This window comes from Rattus norvegicus, chromosome 6 (genome assembly GCF_036323735.1).
Source record: "Rattus norvegicus strain BN/NHsdMcwi chromosome 6, GRCr8, whole genome shotgun sequence".
NCBI classification, from domain to species: domain Eukaryota; kingdom Metazoa; phylum Chordata; class Mammalia; order Rodentia; family Muridae; genus Rattus; species Rattus norvegicus.
In genome coordinates, this window is record NC_086024.1 from 37,091,360 (window position 1) to 37,118,702 (window position 27,343).

At 45.2% G+C, this 27,343-nt stretch overlaps 1 long non-coding RNA gene across 1 annotated transcript; it reads right to left on the reverse strand.

The window, feature by feature from the left end:
* Nucleotides 1-1,970: 1,970 nt before the first annotated feature.
* LOC108351200 (uncharacterized) lies at nt 1,971-21,311 on the reverse strand. Its single transcript, XR_001838327.3, has 2 exons — nt 20,848-21,311; nt 1,971-4,434 (listed from the first exon to the last, which is right to left on the reverse strand). It is a non-coding gene; the product is annotated as an uncharacterized LOC108351200 (long non-coding RNA).
* Nucleotides 21,312-27,343: the final 6,032 nt, after the last annotated feature.

A 27,343-nucleotide genomic window follows, 5' to 3' on the forward strand; every position in this document is an offset into this window, starting at 1 on the left:
AATTTAAAAAACAGAAAAATGAAGATATAAACATATCACATCTCCACAGGCTTTCTGCCAGAGCATAACTGTCAGTGAGACAGTAGATACGTGGCAACAATGGGGTGCTAAGGAAGTGTGGTATAGCTACGCTGTACAGTCTGTCTGTTTAATTATTTACTTAATTTTTAAATCTTTGGTTTGTTACTTGTTTTTCCAAGTCAGGGTTTCTCTGTGTAGCCCTGGCTGTTCTCGAACTCACTCTGTAGTCCAGGCTCTCTTCTAACCTAAGAGATCCGCCTGCCCCTGCCTCTCCAGTGCTGGGATGAAAGGCGGGTACCACCGCACCCTGGCTAGAAACCCAGAATTGAAGAATAAAGCAGGTGCTGCTCAATAAAAGCACAGATGGGTCAGGCTAACTCCAACAGTTTGGATCCTGAGGTGGACGAACTCCATTTACGTGGATACAGGGGGAGCTGGCAATAAATACTGTCAGCCCTTTTGCTGAAACAAAAACCAGAGCTGGTGTGGTGGCTAAGCAGATAAAGATGCTTACTACACAGACATGGGGCTGGTTCAACCAGTCATGGAAGCCCAGGAAGGAAGGAGAGGAGAACTGACCTCCATACAACTGTCTGCTGGCAATAGTCACAACAGTGTGTGAAGATTAATTGAAGGAACCCTAATAACTGTAGGAACTCTCGCTGCCTGAGCACGACAAACATGGCTCTGGCTGGCTTTGCCCTTCTCCATTCTCTCTGCTTTGCTAAAAACTGTTCGGTTGCATTCCTACAGCTAGCCCCCCCCCCCCCCCCCCCGCTCCCTTCCCTTATTTGGCTATTTCCTCCTGAGGCTGACTTCCAAGGTCCAGCTATCACAGCATAGAAGTCCAGCACTCCAAAGCCCCCATTGGTTCAATCACCTGATTAATGTGCCCAGTTAAAGTTAAGCACCTCATCCTAACTCAGCATTCCCCATTTTACCTTTATAAACCGCCCTTTGCCTGTGGGCCCCATCTGTCTCCTCTCATCCAGAGGCAGTCCTTTGTGAGTTCCTGGACAAACACCCCTCCCCCCTCTCCCTCTCCCTTGTTCCCTTCCCCTTCTTCCTCATCCCCTATCTCTCCAGTCTTTGTCTCTTATTCCCTGCCCTTTGTTCCTCCGGGGCAAACAAATCTCCTTTGTTCTAAGAACTTGCTCTTGGGGATCCTGAACCCTTACCGATCCTTTCAATAATAATAAAAGCTTAAAAATAATAAAAAAATATAATCTTTTTATAGAAACAGAAAGACGATCTTTTTATTTTCCTTCCTCCCCTCCCTTCCTCTTCCCTTCCTTCCTAAAATTCTTTATTATTATTATTTATTTTTATTTTATTTATTTATTTATTTATTTTTGGTTTTTCAAGACAGGGTCTCTCTGTGTAGCCCTGGTGTCCTGGAACTCATTCTGTAGACCAGGCTGGCCTCAAACTCAGAGATCCACCTGCCTCTGTCTCCCGAGCATTGGCATCAAAGGAGTGCACCACCACTGCCCAGCTTTTTTTTTTTTTTTTAAGATTTATTTATTATGTATAAGCACACTGTAGCTGTCTTCAGACACACCAGAAGAGGGCATCAGATCCCATTACAGATGGTTGTGAGCCATCCTGTGGTTGCTGGGAATCGAATTCAGGACCTCTGGAAGAGCAGTCAGTGCTCTTAACCGCTGAGTCATCTCTCTAGCGCCCCCCCCCCCCCCGTGTACTTATACATATATATTATATCTTAGATATTATAATTATATCATTTCTCCTTTCTCTTTGCTCCCTCCAAATCCTCCTATATGTCCCTCTTTAAAATTCATGGCCCCCTTTTTTATTGTTATTTTGCACACACACACACACACACACACACACACACACACATACACCACTCCTAAATATAACCTACTCAGGTTACTTGTTACTTGTATATATGTTTCAGGATTGACCATATTGAATAACCAAACCACTAGGTCAAACCTTTTATTTGAGTTTTAAACATGACATTCAAAAGACAGAAGCTGGAAGAGGTCTTAGGTAAGGAGTAGTTCCCGGGGTGCCTACAGCGGAGTAAAGTACCTTGTCCCCAAAGAGGAACACAGAACAGAACACCAACTTCTCTCTCTCCCATCTCCCTCTCCCTCTGGTTCTTAAAAAGTAAATGATGTCATTGGAACCTCTGTACAGGGAATGATTCACCCCTGCTGTTCTCTGATGAAGTCAGAATTTTGCAATAGGGAGGAGCTGAGTTCACAATGGATTGCCACACTCTAGTGTGTTGCCGCTGAAGATGTGTCTGTGACTATTTATAGAGCCAGATGGAGCCTGCATTAGGAGCTCTGAACCCCAGAGTCTGGGAAGCAGAGAACACATCTGTGGGGTGTGCCTTGTCCTTTCCTAACCCAGAGACACAAAGCTGTACAACATGATTTAGCAAGTGAAACTGTGTTCCTACGGAATAGTCCCAAAGAGAGACCAGAGAAGCTTCCTAAAGACATCTCTGATGGACCTGCTTCATCTGTGTTCTTTCTCAACCTGACCACAGAGCATGTCTAAAAACATATATATAAACTGAAAAACAAGATACCGTGGAACCCATCAATAACCCTAGCACCCCAGGGGGTGGAGGCAGGTGGTTCCTTAAGAGGTTTAGGGCAGTTCCACCTACATAGTACCTTCCGAGCCAGCCAGGGCACCAGAGGGAGAGCCTGTCACAAAGAGAAAGAATCGGGTGACTTGAAAATCTCAATGATTAACTAGGAAGTTCGCTCAGTCATGTGTTTATTCTTTCCACCAAGGGTTATTAGATGCTTCCGATCTGCCAGGAATCTATTTCCAGGACCTGGCTGCACACTCTGAGTGAGGACAGTGTCTATTCGACTTCCAGAGTCTAACTGAGGTGACTACGATAGGGCCTGAGTTTGGCAAGTAGGAAATAGATGGTAATCATGTCTTCCCCCAATTCACCATGAATCCTTCTAGCGCAGCGTAGTTAGGACTGGGATAGTGGGAGGACGGAGAGATGGTGTTTGCTCTCAAAGGAGCTCCAGTTCAAGAAAATTCTTGCAACCAAACATACTGCTTCAAGCTGATGGGGTAAGTGCTATAAGTTAAATACACAGGAGGGCCATAAAAAGGTCCAAGAAGACTTGAATAAATGACATACTGAGTTTGGCGATCTCCAGTGAACTCAAGCACTAGTCTCTTTGTGTAGCTCCCTCCCGTGACGGTGCTGAGCTTGGTCTGGGCACTGGCTTACCTCAATGGTTTATCAGCATGATTGATGCAAGCTGCAGCTTGCTATGTTCTTGCTCTTTATGAATATATTTTTTTTTCCTGGAACCGACCCACCGTGCTCTGAAGAAAATCAACCAGTCTCACACAGAAGCCTCAAATGGAAGAGAACTGTGACCTTGGGCATTAGCCTCAGTTGAACTAACAGCCGGTGCTGCCATCTGAGTGGGTGGAGCCAGTAGAGATTTCCACCCTAGATTCCCGGTCAACCCCTGGGAAGCAGAAGAACCGCCTGACTCATCAACCCACGGAGATAGGAGAAGCGATGAGCTATTGTTGTCTTAAGCCACAGGGTCTGGAGGTGGCGTGCTCTGCAGCACCAGTTAACGAAACATGCTGAGACTTGGTATCGTGGAAGTTAGCACATGCGAGGCACGAGATGGCTCAGCCGATTTGGATACGGTATAGGTGGCTGAATGGGGAGCTGCGGAGTATAGGGTCAGGGAGAGGCGCTGCTCACTGGAGCTGGAGGCGGGCCAAGTCCAGATCAAAGCAGAATAGGCGTCTCCAAGATTGCCCTTGATCAATAATCCAGTGATAGGACTGGAAAGATCCGTATCAGATGTGATTTATGACAGGGCACAACACAGAGCAGAATCAGCAGAGAGGAAAGGCATCTGAGGTAAAGTCTGGGGTGATCATCGGAGACAAGGAAAGCGCTTTCCTGGAGACACTTCATGCATGAATAACCCTCTCCCAGCCCCGGCTCCCAGCCCCGGCTCCCGCAGCAGTTGAGTAGCTGCAAGGCCAGCGAAACACTGCTAATCGGGCTCATTGCGCTCAGCACCCTAGGGCTCCTACTAGGGACTGTGATGGATGTATGTTTCACTTGGCCAGACTACATTGCTCAGATGTCCCATCAGACAACACCCACTTAAACTCGAGAGCGTTTTCTTCTTCTTTTTTTTTTCTTTTTTTCCTCCCCCCCCCCCCCCCCCCGGAGCTGGGGACCGAACCCAGGGCCTTGCGCTTCCTAGGCAAGCGCTCTACCACTGAGCTAAATCCCCAACCCCCGAGAGCGTTTTCTTAAAAGACAGGTTAACACCAAAAGCCGTGTCTTGGAGTAAAGTAGATTACATTCAATGTTTTAGGTGGGCCTCATCCAATTAGTTGAAGGCCTTCATCTCTTCATCTGTTCCCCTAAAAAAAAAAAAAAAAAGAGTCTAACCCAAGACTGTAACATAGAATGCATGCCTCAGTGTTCAGCCTGTTACACTGAATTACCAGCCCTCTAACCTGCAGCTTTTGACCTTGCTGGCCACTTAAATGTTACCAATATCCCTCCCTCTATCCCCCTCCCTTGCCATTCCCCGTTCCCCTTCTCCGTGTGTGTGTGTGTGTGTGTGTGTGTGTGTGTGTGTGTGTGTGTGTGTGTGTGTGTGTGTGTTTGGATTCCAGGGCCCTGAGTTACATGTGAGGGGCCAAAAGCATAAGAGAGCTAGATTTATATCAGTGTAGAAGGTTGAGCCACTGTCTGGAACCCTGATGTTTCCACAGACCCAGGCCTTTCTCCCACTTCCATCCATCCTAATACCACCTACCTATACAGGCTTGAACATTTCAGGATGTCAGTGGGACTCTAGAACACACCTAGATTCATATAACTGGAAGGGACTCAGCAGGACCCTAGGCAAAGTGTGGTCTGAGGGCAAGCTTATTTTGCATGTTCTAGAAGCTTTGGGAATGCAGACTCTCAGGTTCTAACTTATCCCTGGATCTACAAATTTGCAATACAGATTTTAACAAGATCTCCAAGAAATCCGAATGTCAGAGTTGTAGAAGCACTGTCTTGCTCCCTAGTTTAAACCTTCATTGTCTGTTGGTTGTGTGGTAGCACACAGCTATAATCCCAGTATTTGGAAGGCAAAGTCAAGGTTACCACAAAATCAAGTCCAGCCTGATCTACATAGCAAGTTCCAAATCAGCCAGATACTCTATACATAAAGACACTCTATGTCATTACACGGGAGACACTGAACTAAAGAAAAGATATTTGGTCAGGAGAGAAGGGGACTTTTTTTTTTTATTTTGGTTCTTTTTTTTTTTTTTTTCCGGAGCTGGGGACTGAACCCAGGGCCTTGCGCTTCCTAGGCAAGCGCTCTACCACTGAGCTAAATCCCCAACCCGAGAAGGGGACTTAATATACTTTTTTATCTTATGATTCTAAAACATAAAATGTAGACAGTAATATCTGCCATCTATCTAGTTTTGCAGTTGCTGACTTTTCTGCAGTTTTCTTAAATCATGGACACGTATTCAAAGCTCTGGTGTACCCCTACTCAGTCCTGTCCCCCGGAAGCCCTCTCCCTCAGAGGTGTTATTTTATACCTCTGTGTATAAACAGCTAAAAACTCAAGTGCGTCCTAAATACTTGATTTTGAACTCCCCATTTCTTTTCTGTTCTTTTCTTTCTTTCCTTCTTTCTTTCTTTCTTTCTTTCCTTCTTTCTTTCTCTCTCTCCTTCCTTCCTTCCTTTTCTTGTTTTCGTTTGTTTATCTTGAGACAGGATTTCTCTGTGTAATCCCCCCTGGATGTCCTGAAACTCATTCTGTAGACCAGGCTGGCCCGGAATTCACAAAGATCTCTGCCTCCCGAGTCCTGGGATTAAAGGTGTTTGTCACCACACCTGGTTTGAACTTTCATAGTATACTTTTTGTGGCTTCAACATCCTGATTCTACTCAGTGATAATCATTTTGAAGTTTAACCACATTTATGTATTCAAGTGTCCCATTTGGTAAATACTTATCTGTCTTGTGTTGAAACATTTGGGTTTTTTTGGTTTTTTTAAATATTTATTTGTTTGTTTGTTTATTTATTTATGTATTTAATATGTACGAGTACACTGTAGCTGTCTTCAGACACACCAGACCTCATTACAGATGTTTGTGAGCCACCATGTGGTTGCTGGGAATTGAACTGAGGACCTCTAGAAGAGCAGTCGGAGCTCTTAACTACTAAGCCATCTCTCCAGCCCGGGGTTTTTGGTGTTTGGGTTTTGTTTTGTTTTTTGGGTTTTGTTGTTGTTGTTGTTTTATTTTATTTTATTTTATTGGACCACAAACTGTGCTGCCATGGCTGATTCTGCCTTTGGACGGGTCTGTGTAAGGACATGTAGGAGGACTTCTAACATTTGCAGATGTGTTCCATCATTGGAAGGAGCTTTTCCTCTGAACAGAAACCCGGGGTTGCATTGCAGGTATAGAAGCTGCAGGCAACCCCGGGGAGTATGAGATGCCTCTGGCTTCTCACTTGGGGGCTTTCATGTCGCAGGGGCGCAGTGCTGCCAGCTTCTACAAGAAAGTGGCCTCTGAGGCTGTCCTTACATCCTGACTCAGTCAGAGTTACACAGAGACATAGTTGAAGATCCTCTGTTCTGTCTGTCCACCTTCTTCTTTGGCTCTATGACTGGGAACAGCGATTGTTTGGAAGTTTGGTGACTGATACTCGTGTGACAGGGAGACAGTGAGGTGGCAGAGAAGAGGGAAGTCAATTTGTCTCAGGTTAATTAGGACTAGCAACCCATCGAGTCTTCTGGTAACAATCTGTCTAGCAGACCTTTATTCTCCCAAACTCTGCCAGCTTCCTTGATGGTATCTCTTGGCTCCCTTAATGACTGGTTTTGGCTGGAATGCTGACAGAGACAGAGGCCTCGAGGAGTCTCATTCTCATGTCTGTAAGTTGGAGGCGATTGTTTTGAGTCATCTTGATCGTGCTTAGTGTGGCCTTTCACTCTCTGGGCTGCTAACCCAGCGTCTCTACTCGGTGGTCTTAAGGCAAGAGTCCAAGGGGATGAAGAGACGCCATAAGAACACAAGAGGCTGTGGGACACAGGTTTCCTATAACATTACTTCTGTGGATTCTGTTGGCTAAGAATGGGCACAAGAGCCATCTGGAACAAGATAATCGGGCACTCCTCCTTATTGTGTAGAAGGAACAGCAAAGAATTGATTGCAAAGAAGCATGGATTGAAACTTTTCAGCCCTTTTAAATTTAGGTTATCATGAAAAGTAAGATTTTGCCCTGGCATCACTGTACTTTGTTCTCATTCATTCCCCTCCCTACTCCCCTCCTCAATGCCGCTGTGCTCTAGTTGGCTCACTTTCTTCTCCCAATCCTCCCAGCTTATGCTTCCCAACTACTCATACTCAATTATTACTCTAGTTCCCCCCACCTTAGGATCTTTTCCCTTAACATGAACCCTGTCATGGTTTGAATGAGAATGGTCCACATGGGCTCAGGTATTGAATGCTTGGTTCCAGGTTGGTGAACTGTTTAGGAAGGATTAGGAGGTGTGGCTTGTTGGAGGTGTGTCACTGGGAGTGGGCTTTGTGGTTTCAAAAGCTCACACAAGCCCCAGTTCTCTCTCTCTCTCTGTCTCTCTCTCTCTGTCTCTCTCTCTCTCCCCACACACACACACACACACACACACACACACACACACAATCTACATTGTGTGTATACATATATGTCTATGTGTATATATACACACAAATATAGATAATTATGAATCCAGTTTCCCCATGTGGGAGAAAACGTTTGTGACTTGCTTTGCTTTACATAAGCAAACAGATTTCCAGTCGTATTCATCTACCTGCAAATGTCATGATTTCATTTTTCTTGATGGCTGCAAACCTTCCATTGTATGAATGAATGTACCATGCTTGTTTTATCCATGTGTCTGTTGTTGGTGAACAACTAGTTGGCTCCATTTCCTGGCTATTATGAGTATCACAGCAGTAAGCATGAAGACATAGAAGGATTCCCGAGGCCTGGTGACAGTGGCTCACCCTCAAATCCTAGCATTCTGGAGGCAGATCACAGTATAGATGGTTGGTGGGATTTGAACTCAGGACATCTGGAAGAGCAGTCGGTGCTCTTAAACACTGAGCCATCTCTCCAGCCCCATTTTCAGTTTTTGAGAAACCTCCATATTGATTTTCACAGTGCATTCAGCCATCTTTAAAAAAAAGTTTTGGGGTTGGGGAATTAGCTCAGTGGTAGAGCGCTTGCCTAGCAAACACAAGGTCCTGGGTTCGGTCCCCAGCTCCCAAAAAAAGAAAAAAAGAAAAAAAGTTTTTACTTTTGAATGGTGTGAGCAGAGATAGAACTTTACCAATCACCATTATAGACTCTAGCTAGGATTTTTTGTGCCATAACTGTCTTAGTTAGAGTTTCATTGCTGTGAAGTTACCATGGCCATGGCAACTCTTATAAAAGAAAACATTTAATTTGGGGCTGGCTTACAAGTTTTGAGGTTTAGTCTATTATCATCATGGCAGGAAGCATGGCACCATGCAGAAAGACATCTTGTAATGGTGCTGGAGGAGCCAAGAGCTTTCTACATCTTGATCCAAAGGCAGCAGAAGGAGATTATGTACCATACTGGATGTAGCTTGAGGATATACAAGTCCTCAAAGCCCACCTACACAGTGACGCACTTCCTCCAACAAGGCCACACCTCCTAATAGTGCCATACCTATGGGCCAAGCATTCCAGCACATGGGGGCCATACCTATCAAACCACCACAATTTCCAAAATTGATCAGGTTATAAAATTATTATCTTACCCACTTTTACCATGGGTTGGACTTTTAAATTATTGACCATGACTACTATTTCTTCCTTTAATCTGAAAATGTTATAGTTTTTTTTTAAATCTACCTTCAACCTATAAACATTATTTCAATGATTATATTTAAGCACTGTGTGTATTTGATGCTTTGTGTTGGGTGTCAGGGAGGCAGCAGCAAGTGGACAAACAGATATGATGTCTACTCTGTTGGTACTTTTATTCCATAGTACCAACTAGTAGAAAAAAAGAAGCATTAAACAAAACAAGATTCCATTGCAAGGTGTTAAGTACTGCGGGAGAAGGGAGACACGAGTAGAAAAACCCAAGACAGGGGGTTGGGGATTTAGCTCAGAGGTAGAGCGCTTGCCTAGCAAGCGCAAGGCCCTGGGTTCGGTCCCCAGCTCCGAAAAAAAGAAAAAAGAAAAGAAAAGAAAAACCCAAGACAGGGCTCTGACTTGGAGATGAGGTATGCAAAACTTACTAAGGAGAGATGTGGGCTGAATTTTGAGTAACAAGTACACATTATGAAGGAATAGGAGGAGATGGGAAAGAAGAAAACTTAAGGGAGAAGAAACACTGTATGCTGAGAAAATTAAGAAGCCTGCATGTTTTGGGGTTGAGACATAAGGGACAGAAAGGGAAAAATGACTACTAGATGAGCTTAGAGAATTGGCAAATTAAAAAAACAGTTCGGCAGAGTCCTGCAAAGGAGTCTGTCCTTCTCTGAGAGCAACACAAATGTGCAGGCATGCACTATAGCTTAACAATGTCTCTGCAAAATGTTTACATTGTAGCCATAATCCCCAAAGTAACTAAATGAGAGGGGGCCTATCTTATGGTTATTATTGCTGTGATGAAACACCATGACCAAAGGCAACTTGGGGAGGAAAGGGATTATTTCACTCACAATTCCATGTATCAGTTCATCATCAGAAGCAGCAAGGGAAGGAACTTAAGCAGGGCAGGAGAGTTCCTGAAGGCAGGAGCAGATGCAGAGGCTATGGAGGGATGCTGCTTACTGGCTTGCTCCTCATGGTTTACTAAGTCTGCTTAGAACCCAGAGCCACCAGCACAGGGATGGCACCACCTACAATGGGCTGAACTGTCCCCCATCAATCACTAACTAAGAAACTGGTCTTATGGAGACATCTTCTCAATTGAAGTACCCTCCTTTCAAAGAATTCTAGCTTGTGTCAAGTTGACACAAGACAGGGCCCTTACAAGGGAACTCAAGTGAGGTCCTATTCCTGGACCCAAAGGACTGGCGCTATTAAGAAGAGATAACAGGGAGACTGGAAAGATGATGCAAGGGTTAAAAGTATTAGCTAATCTTCCAGAGGACTCAGGTTTAAATTCCAGCACCCACATGGCAGCTCACAAGTGTTTGTAACTCCAATTCCAGGGATCTGGGACCCTCGTAGAGATGTATATGCAGGCAAAACACCAATGCCAAAAAAATAAAAATGAATAAATCAGAGAGAGAGAGAGAGAGAGAGAGAGAGAGAGAGAGAGAGAGAGAGAGAGAACTGAAAAGGTTATATCGAGAGGAAGGCTACATGAAGGTCCAGAGGAAAGGCCATGAGTGGGTGCAGAGACAAGGACTACAAGACAGAAACCAATCCCAACAGCACCTTGCTTTTGAACCGTCAGCCTCCAACAATTAATTTCTGTTGTTTAAGCTGTTTGGTTTGTGTGCTTAGGCCCAGTTGCATTGGGAGACTAATACAGCATGTGACATGCTGAGATGTATGCTCCTAATAAGCTATTCTTTGCCTCATGCGGAGTAGGCCCAAGGAATACTGTGACACAAGTGAAAAGGCTGTAAGAGATTTTATGGGCTGGAGAGATGGCTCAGTGGTTTTTTGTTTTTTGTTTTTTGTTTTTTGTTTTTTGTTTTTTTTTTTCTTTTTTTTTCTTTTTCTTTTTTTCGGAGCTGGGGACCAAACCCAGGGCCTTGCGGTTGCTAGGCAAGCGCTCTACCACTGAGCTAAATCCCCAACCCTGGCTCAGTGGTTTAAGAGAACTGCTCTTCCAGAGGTCTTGAGTTCAATTCCCAGCAACCACATGGTGGCTCACTACCATCTGTAATGGGAGCCAATGCCCTCTTCTGGTGCATCTGAAGACAGTGATAGTGTACTCACATATGTAAAATGAGTAAATAATTCTTTAAAAAAGACAGGGAGAGAGGGGGGGGAAGAGATTGATTGATTTTACAGACAGCAAGTATGGTTTGCAGTTAGCTGACAGCCATGAGGGATGCTGAGAGGTGGGGCAAGCATCTCTTAAGAGGCAGAGCCATGGAGAAAAAGGCAGGCACAGAGGCCTGACAGATGAGAAGGACCAGGGGAGGGAGAAATGGATAGTTCCCCTTGATGCACTTAAGACTTGGCTAGGGAAAAAAAAAAAGACAGTAGAGTTTAGTTTTCATAGAAGATGAATGGCATCTGAGTGTTTCACGGGCCGATGAAAGAGTCAGGGAACAGACCCGAGTACAAATGTCAGGTTCTATTAGAGAAGACAGGGGGTAGGAGAGGGGGTGTCAGAGACAAGCCACGGGTGCCTCCTGAAGGAAGGAGGAAGTGGATGAAAACCAAGTGGGTGAAAAGCCGTGTCCTCTACAATCCCGTTAGAGGCTGTCCTTCAGCCGTTATCCATCTTGGTCTCACACTCGTGCCAAGTGAACATACGTGGAAAGTAGCCAGGGCTTGGCCTCCTTCATTTGTGCTTCAGATCCTCCATACAGCCGTGGGCATGACTTGAGAGAAAGGGACAGTGGGCTTTCTGGGCTACCTTGGCCCCTCTGTGCTGCTCTGACTCAGTCCCAGATATACCTCTTCTCTCCTATCAGACCTGGCTGCTGGGGCTGTGTGGCTTCAGCCTTTGATGGTACTGGTGGGGCTCCGTCTGCAACAGGCAGTTTCGGCTTTGTCTCCCAGCTCAAATGCTCTGCTTATTGTAGGGCCCAGATATGTGCCAAAGGATTTCCAGTCTCTACAACAGAGGCCATGCATGGCCTAGGGTTTATAGAAGAATTAACCCCAGTTGACTGGTCAAATTCCACTTTCTATCCTTTCCCACCACAGTAGGATCTCCTAGGTCATGGGATTCAAGTGGCAGAAACACCTCAGGCTGCAGCCACGTCCTGCTGTGGAGCCTTTGCGTGCCTAGCACATGGGCCCAGCATAGCCCTGTCATCTGGTCTTGCCCTTCTGCTACCACGTGACTCCTGATGTCAGCAGCCACCAGAAGGAGAGCATGCACTTTTAATTCCCCGCCCCATGTGCTGAGGCGTGAGAGGCGTAATCGACATGGTCTAATTCCATCCTTACGATTTCTCTGTAAGGCCAGACATGTCTCCTATTCATTTCTTTTCTCATTGCTGGATGGACTACCTTACAGGGACCACTAAGGTGAGGAAGAAGTCCCTTTAGGTCAGTTTCACAGTGGGGTTAGCAAGGCAGGGTGAGCACTGGCAAGCAGAACCAGATGGGGGAGGGGTTGGCCACGGGGGAGTACGCCCCCCCCCAAACAGAACCAACACTGCAGTGGGGGGGTGTTGACCCCAGGGTTGGGGAGCATGGCAATCTTCACTGTGGTAGGAGTAGTTGCTGTTCAAAGAGGGTGAAGCAGCTTACTAGATGGCTGATCAGGAAACAGAAAAGACGAGGCTGGAATGAGACTGGGAGAGACCCTTCCAGCTTCTCCCCCAACAGCCCTGTGTCAGCCAGCTTGGTTCCATCTCTAAAAAGGCTCCATGGAGAGACCCAACCGCCTGGTCAGGTGGGCACTCCTGAGGCTGCAGAGCGGAAGAGACCACCAACACTGCTCACCCCTGCCCACATCCCTGGCCCAAGAGGAAACTGTATAAGGCCTCTGGGCTCCCGTGGGGGAGGGCCCAGGAGCGGCAGGACTTCTGCGCCTGAGACACCGCCGGAACCTGAAAGAAACAGACCAGATAAACAGTTCTCTGCACCCAAATCCCGTGGGAGGGAGAGCTAAACCTTCAGAGAGGCAGACAAGCCTGGGAAACCAGAAGAGAATGCTCCCTGCACACACATCTCGGACGCCAGAGGAAAAAGCCAAAGACCATCTGGAACCCTGGTGCACTGAAGCTCCCGGAAGGGGCGGCACAGGTCTTCCTGGTTGCTGCCGCTGCAGAGAGCCCCTGGGCAGCACCCCACGAGCGAACCTGAGCCTCAGGACCACAGGTAAGACCAAATTTTCTGCTGCAAGAAAGCTGCCTGGTGAACTCAAGACACAGGCCCACAAGAACAGCTGAAGACCTGTAGAGAGGAAAAACTACACGCCGGAAAGCAGAACACACTGTCCCCATAACTGACTGAAAGAGAGGAAAACAGGTCTACAGCACTCCTGACACACAGGCTTATAGGTCAGTCTAGCCACTGTCAGAAATAGCAGAACAAAGTAACACTAGAGATAATCTGATGGCGAGAGGCAAGCGCAGGAACCCAAGCAACAGAAACCAAGACTGCATGCCATCATCGGAGCCCAATTCTCCCGCCAAAACAAACATGGAATATCCAAACACACCAGAAAAGCAAGATCTAGTTTCAAAATCATATTTGATCATGATGCTGGAGGACTTCAAGAAAGACGTGAACACACTTAGGGAAACACAGGAAATCATTAATAAACAAGTAGAGGCCTACAGAGAGGAATGGCAAAAATCCCTGAAAGAATTCCAGGAAAACACAATCAAACAGATGAAGGAATTAAAAATGGAAATAGAAGCAATCAAGAAAGAACACATGGAAACAACCCTGGATATAGAAAACCAAAAGAAGAGACAAGGAGCTGTAGATACAAGCTTCACCAACAGAATACAAGAGATGGAAGAGAGAATCTCAGGAGCAGAAGATTCCATAGAAATCATTGACTCAACTGTCAAAGATAATGTAAAGCGGAAAAAGCTACTGGTCCAAAACATACAGGAAATCCAGGACTCAATGAGAAGATCAAACCTAAGGATAATAGGTATAGAAGAGAGTGAAGACTCCCAGCTCAAAGGACCAGTAAATATCTTCAACAAAATCATAGAAGAAAACTTCCCTAACCTAAAAAAAGAGATACCCATAGGCATACAAGAAGCCTACAGAACTCCAAATAGATTGGACCAGAAAAGAAACACCTCCCGTCACATAATTGTCAAAACACCAAACGCACAAAATAAAGAAAGAATATTAAAAGCAGTAAGGGAAAAAGGTCAAGTAACATATAAAGGGAGACCTATCAGAATCACACCAGACTTCTCGCCAGAAACTATGAAGGCCAGAAGATCCTGGACTGATGTCATACAGACCCTAAGAGAACACAAATGCCAGCCCAGGTTACTGTATCCAGCAAAACTCTCAATTAACATTGATGGAGAAACCAAGATATTCCATGACAAAACCAAATTTACACAATATCTTTCTACAAATCCAGCACTACAAAGGATAATAAATGGTAAAGCCCAACATAAGGAGGCAAGCTATACCCTAGAAGAAGCAAGAAACTAATCGTCTTGGCAACAAAACAAAGAGAATGAAAGCACACAAACATAACCTCACATCCAAATATGAATATAAAGGGTAACAATAATCACTATTCCTTAATATCTCTCAATATCAATGGCCTCAACTCCCCAATAAAAAGACATAGATTAACAAACTGGATATGCAACGAGGACCCTGCATTCTGCTGCCTACAGGAAACACACCTCAGAGACAAAGACAGACACTACCTCAGAGTGAAAGGCTGGAAAACAACTTTCCAAGCAAATGGTCAGAAGAAGCAAGCTGGAGTAGCCATTCTAATATCAAATAAAATCAATTTCCAACTAAAAGTCATCAAAAAAGATAAGGAAGGACACTTCATATTCATCAAAGGAAAAATCCACCAAGATGAACTCTCAATCCTAAATATCTATGCCCCAAATACAAGGGCACCTACATACGTAAAAAAAACCTTACTAAAGCTCAAAACACACATTGCACCTCACACAATAATAGTGGGAGATTTCAACACCCCACTCTCATCAATGGACAGATCATGGAAACAGAAATTAAACAGTGATGTCGACAGACTAAGAGAAGTCATGAGCCAAATGGACTTAACGGATATTTATAGAACATTCTATCCTAAAGCAAAAGGATATACCTTCTTCTCAGCTCCTCATGGTACTTTCTCCAAAATTGACCATATAATTGGTCAAAAAACGGGCCTCAACAGGTACAGAAAGATAGAAATAATCCCATGCGTGCTATCGGACCACCACGGCCTAAAACTGGTCTTCAATAACAATAAGGGAAGAATGCCCACATATACGTGGAAATTGAACAATGCTCTACTCAATGATAACCTGGTCAAGGAAGAAATAAAGAAAGAAATTAAAAACTTTTTAGAATTTAATGAAAATGAAGATACAACATACTCAAACTTATGGGACACAATGAAAGCTGTGCTAAGAGGAAAACTCATAGCGCTGAGTGCCTGCAGAAAGAAACAGGAAAGAGCATATGTCAGCAGCTTGACAGCACACCTAAAAGCTCTAGAACAAAAAGAAGCAAATACACCCAGGAGGAGTAGAAGGCAGGAAATAATCAAACTCAGAGCTGAAATCAACCAAGTAGAAACAAAAAGGACCATAGAAAGAATCAACAGGACCAAAAGTTGGTTCTTTGAGAAAATCAACAAGATAGATAAACCCTTAGCCAGACTAACGAGAGGACACAGAGAGTGCGTCCAAATTAACAAAATCAGAAATGAAAAGGGAGACATAACTACAGATTCAGAGGAAATTCAAAAAATCATCAGATCTTACTATAAAAACCTATATTCAACAAAATTTGAAAATCTTCAGGAAATGGACTATCTCCTAGACAGATACCAGGTATCAAAGTTAAATCAGGAACAGATAAACCAGTTAAACAACCCCATAACTCCTAAGGAAATAGAAGCAGTCATTAAAGGTCTCCCAACCAAAAAGAGCCCAGGTCCAGATGGGTTTAGTGCAGAATTCTATCAAACCTTCATAGAAGACCTCATACCAATATTATCCAAACTATTCCACAAAATTGAAACAGATGGAGCCCTACCGAATTCCTTCTACGAATCTACAATTACTCTTATACCTAAACCACACAAAGACACAACAAAGAAAGAGAACTTCAGACCAATTTCCCTTATGAATATCGACGCAAAAATACTCAATAAAATTCTGGCAAACCGAATTCAAGAGCACATCAAAACAATCATCCACCATGATCAAGTAGGCTTCATCCCAGGCATGCAGGGATGGTTTAATATACGGAAAACCATCAACGTGATCCATTATATAAACAAACTGAAAGAACAGAACCACATGATCATTTCATTAGATGCTGAGAAAGCATTTGACAAAATTCAACACCCCTTCATGATAAAAGTCCTGGAAAGAATAGGAATTCAAGGCCCATACCTAAACATAGTAAAAGCCATATACAGCAAACCAGTTGCTAACATTAAACTAAATGGAGAGAAACTTGAAGCAATCCCACTAAAATCAGGGACTAGACAAGGCTGCCCACTCTCTCCCTACTTATTCAATATAGTTCTTGAAGTTCTAGCCAGAGCAATCAGACAACAAAAGGAGATCAAAGGGATACAGATCGGAAAAGAAGAGGTCAAAATATCACTATTTGCAGATGATATGATAGTATATTTAAGTGATCCCAAAAGTTCCACCAGAGAACTACTAAAGCTGATAAACAACTTCAGCAAAGTGGCTGGGTATAAAATTAACTCAAATAAATCAGTTGCCTTCCTCTATACAAAAGAGAAACAAGCCGAGAAAGAAATTAGGGAAACGACACCCTTCATAATAGACCCAAATAATATAAAGTACCTCGGTGTGACTTTAACCAAGCAAGTAAAAGATCTGTACAATAAGAACTTCAAGACACTGAAGAAAGAAATTGAAGAAGACCTCAGAAGATGGAAAGATCTCCCATGCTCATGGATTGGCAGGATTAATATAGTAAAAATGGCCATTTTACCAAAAGCAATCTACAGATTCAATGCAATCCCCATCAAAATACCAATCCAATTCTTCAAAGAGTTAGACAGAACAATTTGCAAATTCATCTGGAATAACAAAAAACCCAGGATAGCTAAAGCTATCCTCAACAATAAAAGGACTTCAGGGGGAATCACTATCCCTGAACTCAAGCAGTATTACAGAGCAATAGTGACAAAAACTGCATGGTATTGGTACAGAGACAGACAGATAGACCAATGGAATAGAATTGAAGACCCAGAAATGAACCCACACACCTATGGTCACTTGATTTTTGACAAAGGAGCCAAAACCATCCAATGGAAAAAAGATAGCATTTTCAGCAAATGGTGCTGGTTCAACTGGAGGGCAACATGTAGAAGAATGCAGATCGATCCATGCTTATCACCCTGTACAAAGCTTAAGTCGAAGTGGATCAAGGACCTCCACATCAAACCAGACACACTCAAACTAATAGAAGAAAAACTAGGGAAGCATCTGGAACACATGGGCACTGGAAAAAATTTCCTGAACAAAACACCAATGGCTTATGCTCTAAGATCAAGAATTGACAAATGGGATCTCATAAAACTGCAAAGCTTCTGTAAGGCAAAGGACACTGTGGTTAGGACAAAACGGCAACCAACAGATTGGGAAAAGATCTTTACCAACCCTACAACAGATAGAGGCCTTATATCCAAAATATACAAAGAACTCAAGAAGTTAGACCGCAGGGAAACAAATAACCCTATTAAAAAATGGGGTTCAGAGCTAAACAAAGAATTCACAGCTGAGGAATGCCGAATGGCTGAGAAACACCTAAAGAAATGTTCAACATCTTTAGTCATAAGGGAAATGCAAATCAAAACAACCCTGAGATTTCACCTCACACCAGTGCGATTGGCTAAGATCAAAAACTCAGGTGACAGCAGATGCTGGCGAGGTTGTGGAGAAAGAGGAACACTCCTCCATTGTTGGTGGGATTGCAGACTGGTAAAACCATTCTGGAAATCAGTCTGGAGGTTCCTCAGAAAATTGGACATTGAACTGCCTGAGGATCCAGCTATACCTCTCTTGGGCATATACCCAAAAGATGCCTCAACATATAAAAGAGACACGTGCTCCACTATGTTCATCGCAGCCTTATTTATAATAGCCAGAAAATGGAAAGAACCCAGATGCCCTTCAACAGAGGAATGGATACAGAAAATGTGGTACATCTACACAATGGAATACTACTCAGCTATCAAAAGCAACGAGTTTATGAAATTCGTAGGCAAATGGTTGGAACTGGAAAATATCATCCTGAGTGAACTAACCCAATCACAGAAAGACATACATGGTATGCACTCATTGATAAGTGGCTATTAGCCCAAATGCTTGAATTACCCTAGATCCCTAGAACAAACGAAACTCAAGACGGATGATCAAAATGTGAATGCTTCACTCCTTCTTTAAATGAGGAAAAAGAATACCCTTGGCAGGGAAGGGAGAGGCAAAGATTAAAACAGAGACTGAAGGAACACCCATTCAGAGCCTGTCCTACATTTGGCCCATACATATACAGCCACCCAATTGGACTAGATGGATGAAGCAAAGAAGTGCAGACCGACAGGAGCCGGATGTAGATCACTCCTGAGAGACACAGCCAGAATACAGCAAACACAGAGGCGAATGCCAGCAGCAAACCACTGAACTGAGAATAGGTCCCCTATTGAAGGAATCAGAGAAAGAACTGGAAGAGCTTGAAGGGGCTCGAGACCCCAAAAGTACAACAATGCCAAGCAACCAGAGCTTCCAGGGACTAAGCCACTACCTAAAGACTATACATGGACTGACCCTGGACTCTGACCCCATAGGTAGCAATGAATATCCTAGTAAGAGCACCAGTGGAAGGGGAAGCCCTGGGTCCTGCTAAGACTGAACCCCCAGTGAACTAGTCTATGGGGGGAGGGCGGCAATGGTGGGAGGGTTGGGAGGGGAACACCCATAAGGAAGGGGAGGGGGGAGGGGGATGTTTGCCCGGAAACCGGGAAAGGGAATAACACTCGAAATGTATATAAGAAATACTCAAGTTAATAAAAAAAAAAAAAAACAAAAAAAAAAAAACAAAAAAAAAAAAAAAAAAAAAAGGCTCCATAACACCCCAGAACAATGCTACCAGCTAGAGGTGACATGGTCGACATGTGAGTCTAGAGCAACTTGCTTCAGACAGACAGCTGATCAAGTAGCTTACACTCAAGTCTAGCCTGACTTCTCTGTCTGTCTCTGTGTCTGTGTCTTTACATGTGTGTCTATCTCTCTCTGGGTCACTCTGTTTGTGTCTCTCTGTCTGTTTCTGTCTGTGTCTCTGTCTCTGTATGTGTCACTGTTTGTTTCTGCCTCCCTCTCTCTTACACACACACACACACACACACACACACACACACACACACACACACACTGCCTACAGATTCTAAACACCCTCATGGATATATCCTGACCTAGGTATTCCATGACTTAATCAAATTGACACAAAATTAGCCACCGTAGGTGCCGCTGCCGCTGAGTGTTACCAGGCTTGTCAATCACGGCTTTGGAGACTCTGCTTCCTTCTGTGTTGAGTTGAACTCTTATCCCCTCTGTCACCACACCCTCACTAACCTAGATAAGAGCACAGTGGTCATGTGACCAGGCTGGCACGCTGAGTCCGCAATCTTCATAGCTACAATCTTGGGCTGACTATCATAGGGCCACAATGTGGGCCTCTCCACATCCTCTGGCCTTCTATACCTTTAGGACTCACAAGATAAAACCCAGGATACTCTAGCACTAAAAACCTGATCAACAGCTCACAAGGCCCTCTTTCCCTTGGCTCAAAAGCTATTGGCAGTTGGAAGGCTGCTGGGGAAGGAAGCCATTTTTCTTTGCAAGCATGGCCACTGGTAAGTTACTGATAGTCCAGTGAGGGGTCCCACACCCTGGACATTCCTATGGCACTAATTGGGCCCAGAGGGACTTGTCTGCATTGCTTTTTAAGATGAGAAAGTGGGCTAAATGCACTCATCTCTTTCTGCTTCCTCACCGTGGATGCAATGTGACCAGCATCTAAGTTCCTGACACCTTAACTTCTCTGTCCATGATGGACCATACCCCTAAGCTGTACAGCCAAACCGTAAGCTAAAATAAGACATTTCTCCATATATATATATTTTTTCTGTCATTTTCTTTTCTTTTCTTTTCTTTTTTTCTGAGCTGGGGACCAAACCCAGGGCCTTGTGCTTGCTAGGCAAACGCTCTACCACTGAGCTAAATCCCCAGCCCCAAAAGGCTGTTTTTTTTTTTCCTCCAGTAGATCCAACACCGCAGTGCCCTAAGATATCTGATAGATATCTCTTTTTTTTTCTGAGCTGGGGACTGAACCCAGGGCTTTGCGCTTGTTAGGGAAGCGCTCTACCACTGAGCTAAATCCCCAACCCGCCCTGTCATTTTCTAAAATGTGACTTTAGTTGAGCATCCTCATTTTTATCTACTTATTATAGTTTTTGCTAGCCTTAGCACTCCTCTCTTCCTTCTCTGTGACATCAAAGTCACAGGACCAGGCAGCCTGTGCCAACAGGGCAGGCTGCTGCTTTCTGAGTGGTTTCAGAAATGCTACCTGCAGCCCAGGCCAGCAAAGGAGAGCCGCTGAGATAAGCACCTGGCTGGACCAGAGGGAACTGGATCGCTTTCTTCTAATCCTGGGCAGACTCATGAATCAGCCTCAGGGGAGGGTGGAAGATGGCACAGCTCACATTAGCTACCGCAGAGCGGCTCTCTCAGACCTGCGCTGACACCATCAGTAAACAGGAAATTCCCTCCAGCCGCTACTTCCTGCTCTTCTAGCCAGAATTTGAAGATCTTCGAGGAGGATTCGAAAGAACACTCGGTGTTCGGCAACCTCAAGATAGATCACCCGCTCCCTACCTTGTCCGGTCTCAGGTTTTGCAGCCCTAGGCAAGAAGTTTCGGTTACAACCACTTCTGTCCCCCAGCTAGGGCCCAGGCCAGGCCAGAGAGAGAATCTCAAATCTGATTGGCGGGAAGAGGTGCTTTTTAGCAGGAGTGGGAGGGGTGCAGACGGGTGGGGCCTTCAGCGAGAACACTAGTTCCTTCAATCCCGGTCTCTCATCTTCTCTTGGTTGCTTCTTCCACTCTTGCAGTGACTGTCACCTCGCTGTCTTCAGGGACCTCTCTGTTTCCCATGGCCCTAAGCACTCTGGCAATGGGAAGACTGGGGTACACGGGACTGTCTTCTCCGCCCTCTGACTCCGCCCCCACCTCCCTTCATGCATGCTCCAAGTCAAGGCCAGATTAGAGCCTCAAGGGAAGTGGGGGAGGGGTGTTGGATCCCCTCCTGTAGACCCTCACAAGGTCGCACTATAGAAGGAAAGCTACAGCCTTCGCCTAAAGGAGAAACTACTTGAAGGAAAATGAGAGTAGGATGCTCTTAGGGACAGCTGGGGAGAAGTTTTTTTTTTTTTTTTTTTTTTTTTTTAATTGTTTATCAGAGGAGTCTGGGAAAGTCCTGACTAAACATGGCCAGCAGAAGAGAGTAGGCCAGGGCTGGGAAGAGAGAGGAGCAGAGCAACAGAGGAAGAGAAGAGGGAGGGGCAACCAAGAGGACAAGAGAACTTAGCTGGGTTACATAAGAAAGAGAAACTGGGAGAAAGGAAGCAGAAGCTCAGGCAGGAGGGGTTTTAGGGTAGGGGGCAAGGGTGAAAAGTGCCAGAGGAGCAAGGACTTTGTCACAGGTTCTTGTGAGACTGAGAGAGCCTGGTGGACTGTGTCAGCCTTTGATGTGTTGATAGGCACCTCTGGTAGCCATTTGTTTCTTTGGGCTCTGATGTCACTTTCTGTCACTATATACTGGCTGGTTTCCTGTCAACTTGACACAAGCTGGATTATCACAGAGAAAGGAGCCTCCGTTGAGGAAATGCCTCCAGGAGACCCAGCTATAAGGCATTTTCTCAATTAGTGATCAAGTGGGGAGGGCCCCTTGTGGGTGGTGTCATCCCAGGGCTGGTAATCCTGGGTTCTATAAGAAAGCAAGCTGAGCAAGCCAGGGGAAGCAAGCCAGTAAGTAACATTCCTCCATGGCCTCTGCATCAGCTCCTGCTTCCTGACCTGTGTGAGTTTCAGTCCTGACTTCCTTTGGTGATGAACAGCAATATGGACGTGTAAGCGAAATAAACTCTTCCCCAACTTGCTTCTTGGTCATGATGTTTGTGCAGGAATAGAAACCTGACTAAGACACGCTACTTGCTGCTTGGAAAGCTGTTTTCACTTCTTCATGATGGAGCCTCACCCTGCCCGCTACCCTAGCTAGTCCACAACACAGTGGCCGATGAAAGGATTTTAGGACTGTAAGTTGAGGCTTAGTTAAGGCTATTCTGGTTAAGAGGTGAGGAATCAGACATTGCTTAGGATGGGATGGGTAAAAGGCCTTACTTGCTCCCTGCAAAGGGAGAGACATACTTGTTCATCTCTCATTCTGGTGTTTCTATGTGAGTAAGTGTCTTACTCTGACAGTCTGCTTCTTGCTTGAACCTGGAGCCAGCTTCGCCTCCCACGAGACCTTCTCTTGACTCGTAGAACTGACCTGCACAGTCCCAGGAGGGTCTGCTTGGGCCATATGTCCATGTAGGGACTGGGGGGGCAGTCTGTTGAGAAGCTCGTTCTAGAGGTACATAACTAGGGAGCTGGGAAACAGGTCTGTCCCCAAATAAACAGGTATCTTTCCTAGGAGAATAAGTGTGCTGGTAAGGTGCCACTGTGGCCTGGTAGTTTTTGTCAAAAGCATTGCCGTCGATGTAATTAGCATCAGAAGACATCTGACACCTTTTCCCAATTCTGGTTGCCCTTGGGATAAATGTTCCGGTATCTGGGGACACAGGTTTTTGGACCCAGATGGTCTGATTCAAATTGTGCTTCTAGCACTCTCTACTGTGTGACATTGTGTGGGTTGCTTTAACCTCTCAGGACCTAAGTCTGTGACAATTAAATGATTCAATACATGAAAGGCACAAAGAATCATGCCTGGTGTGGTCTTACTTACTTTTAATACCTGGGCATACCCGTCAGCACGACCTGGGGAATATTGCCTGGGAACCCTAGTATTAAGAAATGCCTAGGGGTTGGGGATTTAGCTCAGTGGTAGAGCGCTTGCCTAGCAAGCACAATGCCCTGGGTTCGGTCCCCAGCTCCAAAAAATAGAAAAGAAAAAAAAAAGATAGAAAGAAATGCCTAGAACACAAAACAAAACAGAACACTGTTCTCCATTTACCCTCACTCCAATTTCCTCTGAGAAGTTGTGCCTTCGGGGATTTAGTAGCAACAATAGGCTGAGTTCTGTGGAAGCCTGTAGCATTACAGAAGTGGACAGTTCTCTTCCTGAGAAGCTCACTGCCAGGCAAGGACGCAGTTAACCAAAGACATCATCTTACCAGTATTTGGATTGCACTGTACAAAAGCTGTATCCATTAATGATCTTTAGAGGAATAGAATCAAAAGAATGAGTACATATTAAAGAGAGAGTCGCTAGATTGGTTTGCATAGCACAGGCTAGGAGGTCCAGCAATGGCTGTCTGCATTCTGGAAAGTCTGAAAACCCAGCAGCTTCTCCGTGAAGCTGCATGTCCCAGCAGTCCCAATCTGGCACTGAAAGCCTGCAGGATGCCTGGATAGCCCACATTTGAAGGCTGAGGAAGCTGGGTTCTGGTGTCAGCAAAGACAGCAGCAGCTGCAGAGTAGACACACTCACCAGCAGGGAGCAAAGGTGAGCAGGCAAAGAATAGCACTGCTTTTTCCTCCAACCTCTTCAAATCCAGGCCACTGCCAGGAGGTACTGCTCACTCTAAAGGAGGGTTGTCTGTCATCAGTTAGTCGTTCCAGGAGCTACTCTCAAAGACCTGCCCAGAGGTGTGTCTATTCATTGATTCCAGATCCAATCAAGTTGACAGCTGAGACGAACCATTACGGAAGCAAAGGCACATGCCTGAGCAGATCTGCTTGGTCCACAGAAAGCTGACTGGAAGAAATGAAGCCTGCAAGATGGGCAGGTATTCACCAAACAAGAGTGGTGGGCATGGCACAGTACTGGTCTGAGACACACCCCTCTCCACTTGAGGCCTATTCCTTAAGAGCCTGAATTGTTTATTAGATGTTGAGGTCAATGAAAGGCTTTTATTTTTATTTTTATTTATTTATTTATTTATTTTACTTTTTGGAGACAGGACTTTCTGTGTAACAGCCCTGATTGTCCTGAAATTCTGGTTGTAGACCAGGTTGGCCTCAAACTCACAGAGATCCCCCTGCCTCCATCCAGAGTTTTTATATAAAGAAAGAACAAAGTTGCAAATTAAAAGCTAGTCAAAAGTTAACAAAGCCCATGATCCATGTCACAATAATTTCATGTCTTAGGTGCCTTTTATTATGTTCAAAATGTGTATGGAGGGGCTGAGGCTCGGCATAAAATGCTTGCTTCACATGCACAAGGCCCTGGATTCAATCTCCAACACTATGGAATAAACACACACCCCCCACTCTCCCACACACATACTCACTCACACCTACACATATATATACACACCCCATACACCACACACAGATCCACCCCCACCCCCAACACATGCACAGATACACACCTACACATACACATATTATACACACACCCTACACACACACATACACACACTACACACAACATACACACACATACACACACACACACACACACACACACACACACACACAGGCACTGTCTTACTCTGTAGCCCAGTCTAAAACATACTACATATTATAAGCTGCCGGCAAACTCATGGTAATCCTCCTGTCTCAGCCTCCATGAGGATTAGAGCTGCTTGTGTATTTTATTTATATAGATGGCAAGTACTAATCTTAGGGAAGACCAGTGCTTAGAACAAGTAGCAGATCTGGATCAAGAGATCAAGTCTATGGTCGGACCACCCTGGTCTACACATCAAGATAGTCTCTCAAGTGCTGCTTTTATAATTTGAATTTTTATAATTCAAATTATAAAATGGAAGTGCTCAAATAGGCATGAAGAGCAGATCAATAGTATTAAGCAGTCCGTAAAAATTACTTAAGTGCATGTGACGGTTAATTGTAAGTGTCCAGATTGTCTGGATTAAGAAATAGAGATTTTTTTTTTTGATAGCTTTGTGGGTGTGTCTGTGAGGTTGTTTCTAGAGAATTACAGCATGTGCACCAGGCTGGACTTGCCCTCAGTGTGGGCGGGCACCATCCAACCAAAGCATAACCACAAGGAGATTGATGTCTCCCTTCAAAGGCCAGGGCACAGCCAGCTCTTGCAGTAGACATTGGACTCCAGGACTCTTACCAATGGCTTCCTCCTTGGGTCTCTAGCCTTTGACCTCAAAATGGAGAGTATGCCCTCAGCTTCCCTTGCACTGAGGTCTTGAGACTGGAACTGATGTGTGCTGTGAGTGTCCCACAGTCCCCAGCTGTCCTGAGATTTCCAAGATGTTATAATTGTATGGACTGGTCCAGTTAAACCCTCTGTCATCCATCACAGGTGGACCCTCTGGTCTGATTCTTTGGAGAACTATCTTAGTTAGCATCTCTACTGCTTTGGAGAGATACCATGATCAAGGCAACTTATAAAATAAAGCATTTAATTTGGAGCTTGTTTAGTTTCAGAGGATGAGACTATGACCCTCGTGGCAAGAAATGTGGCGGCAGACAGGCAGGCAGGCATGGTGCTGTAGCAATAACTAAGAACTTTTACATCCTGATCTAAAAGTTGAAGGCAGAGAGAAGGAGACTGGGCCTGGTGTAGGCTTTTGAAACCTCAAAACCCACCCCCCAGTGACACACCTCCTCCAACAAGGCCACCCTCCTACTCCTTCCCAAACAGTTTCCCCAAGTAATAACCAAGCATTCAAATATATGATCCTATGAGGACCATTCTCACTCAGATCACACTAAAAAACCCTTACTGAAATCATGCTGGTACAAAAGTAAACAAAAAGACCTCCTAGAATCATAAATCACTAAGAACATTTTTTTAGCCTTTTTAAATGATTCTTTGTGCGTTTCACATCATGCATCCCATGTGATCATCTCCCCATCCCCTCATATCTACCCCTTTGCCCTTGCAACCTCCTCTCAAAATAAAGCGCATGATCAAATGAACAAAACCAAACAATAAGAACAAAGCACAGGTAACATCTCATCATGGAAGCTGTAGAGTGTCACAGTGTGTCCCACAGTACAGCCTGCTGTCCACACATCTTCACTTGTGAACGTTCGTTGCAATGAGTCATTGGTTGGCTTTGAGACCTCTGGCTTCTGTTACGCCATTAATATTGGATCCTCATTGGGACTCCTCTCGGTTATCTTATTGTGGCCCCGTGTCATGGAGATCCTGCAACTTTGGATCAGCAGGACTGGCCCGTCCATGTGTCCCAACCATTCCTAACGTGATATAGATGTTGGAGTGGGCCAACTCAGAGCCCCAGATCTGGGCCTGGGTGGAAACTGAGCTCTGGCCAACAAACCAGCTGTTCCTTATCCTCATCACCATGGCAAGCTCTTCAGCACTGCTACAGCTAGACCACCCATTGGCTGGAGGCAGGGTCAGCTCTTCTGCTCTCCTGCCCTTCAGACTGGCTTATCTGCACCCACACCTTCAGAGCCAGCTTTGCTGTGCTACCCAGTCAAGGTTCTGGCCATTCTTTCTAGTGATACAGCTGGTGAGGGGGCAGGACCAGCTCTCCCACTCTCATGACCCTAGGGGTCAGCTCTTCTAACTGCTACAGGTGGTGATGGGCAAGGGGGCAGGGTGGGCATCACCCCTGAGTATGCCACCCTACAGCAGATGAGTGGTGGGTTCAGCTCTCCTACATCCATGCTCTCGGGGTTGGCTCACCCACATCCCAACCACCAGGGCCAGCTCTACTATGCTGCTTGGGCAAGGCACAGGACCTGCTCTCTTGAGCTGCTGCTGGTGAGAGCTGGGGCCAGCTCTCCAGAAGCCGGTGAGGGGCAGGGCCAGTTCTGTACAGTCTCTGAACACCTTCCTGGCAGCTGTCCCAGCCAGTGACATGTTCTAGTGGTAAAATAAGTCGTGGACATCAACACTGACCCCTGCCACTGTGTAGCCATGGACCCAGACGGCCTTCGGTGGCATTTCAGGCTGAGATCTCACCATGGCCTCAGGTGGCAAGGCTGTCCACTCACAGCAGGCTTCTCCTCTCCACCCTCCGTCTCCAGTTCCATCTCTCATCATAATGTTCAAGCTACTCCACCTCTCTCTCTCTCTCTCTCTCTCTCTCTCTCTCTCATCTGACCACCACAGACTCACACACTGTGGTGACTCCCACCGTAGGCTGGCCATGTGGCTGGTGGGTCCATGGGTGACATCCTCCAACAAGCAGATG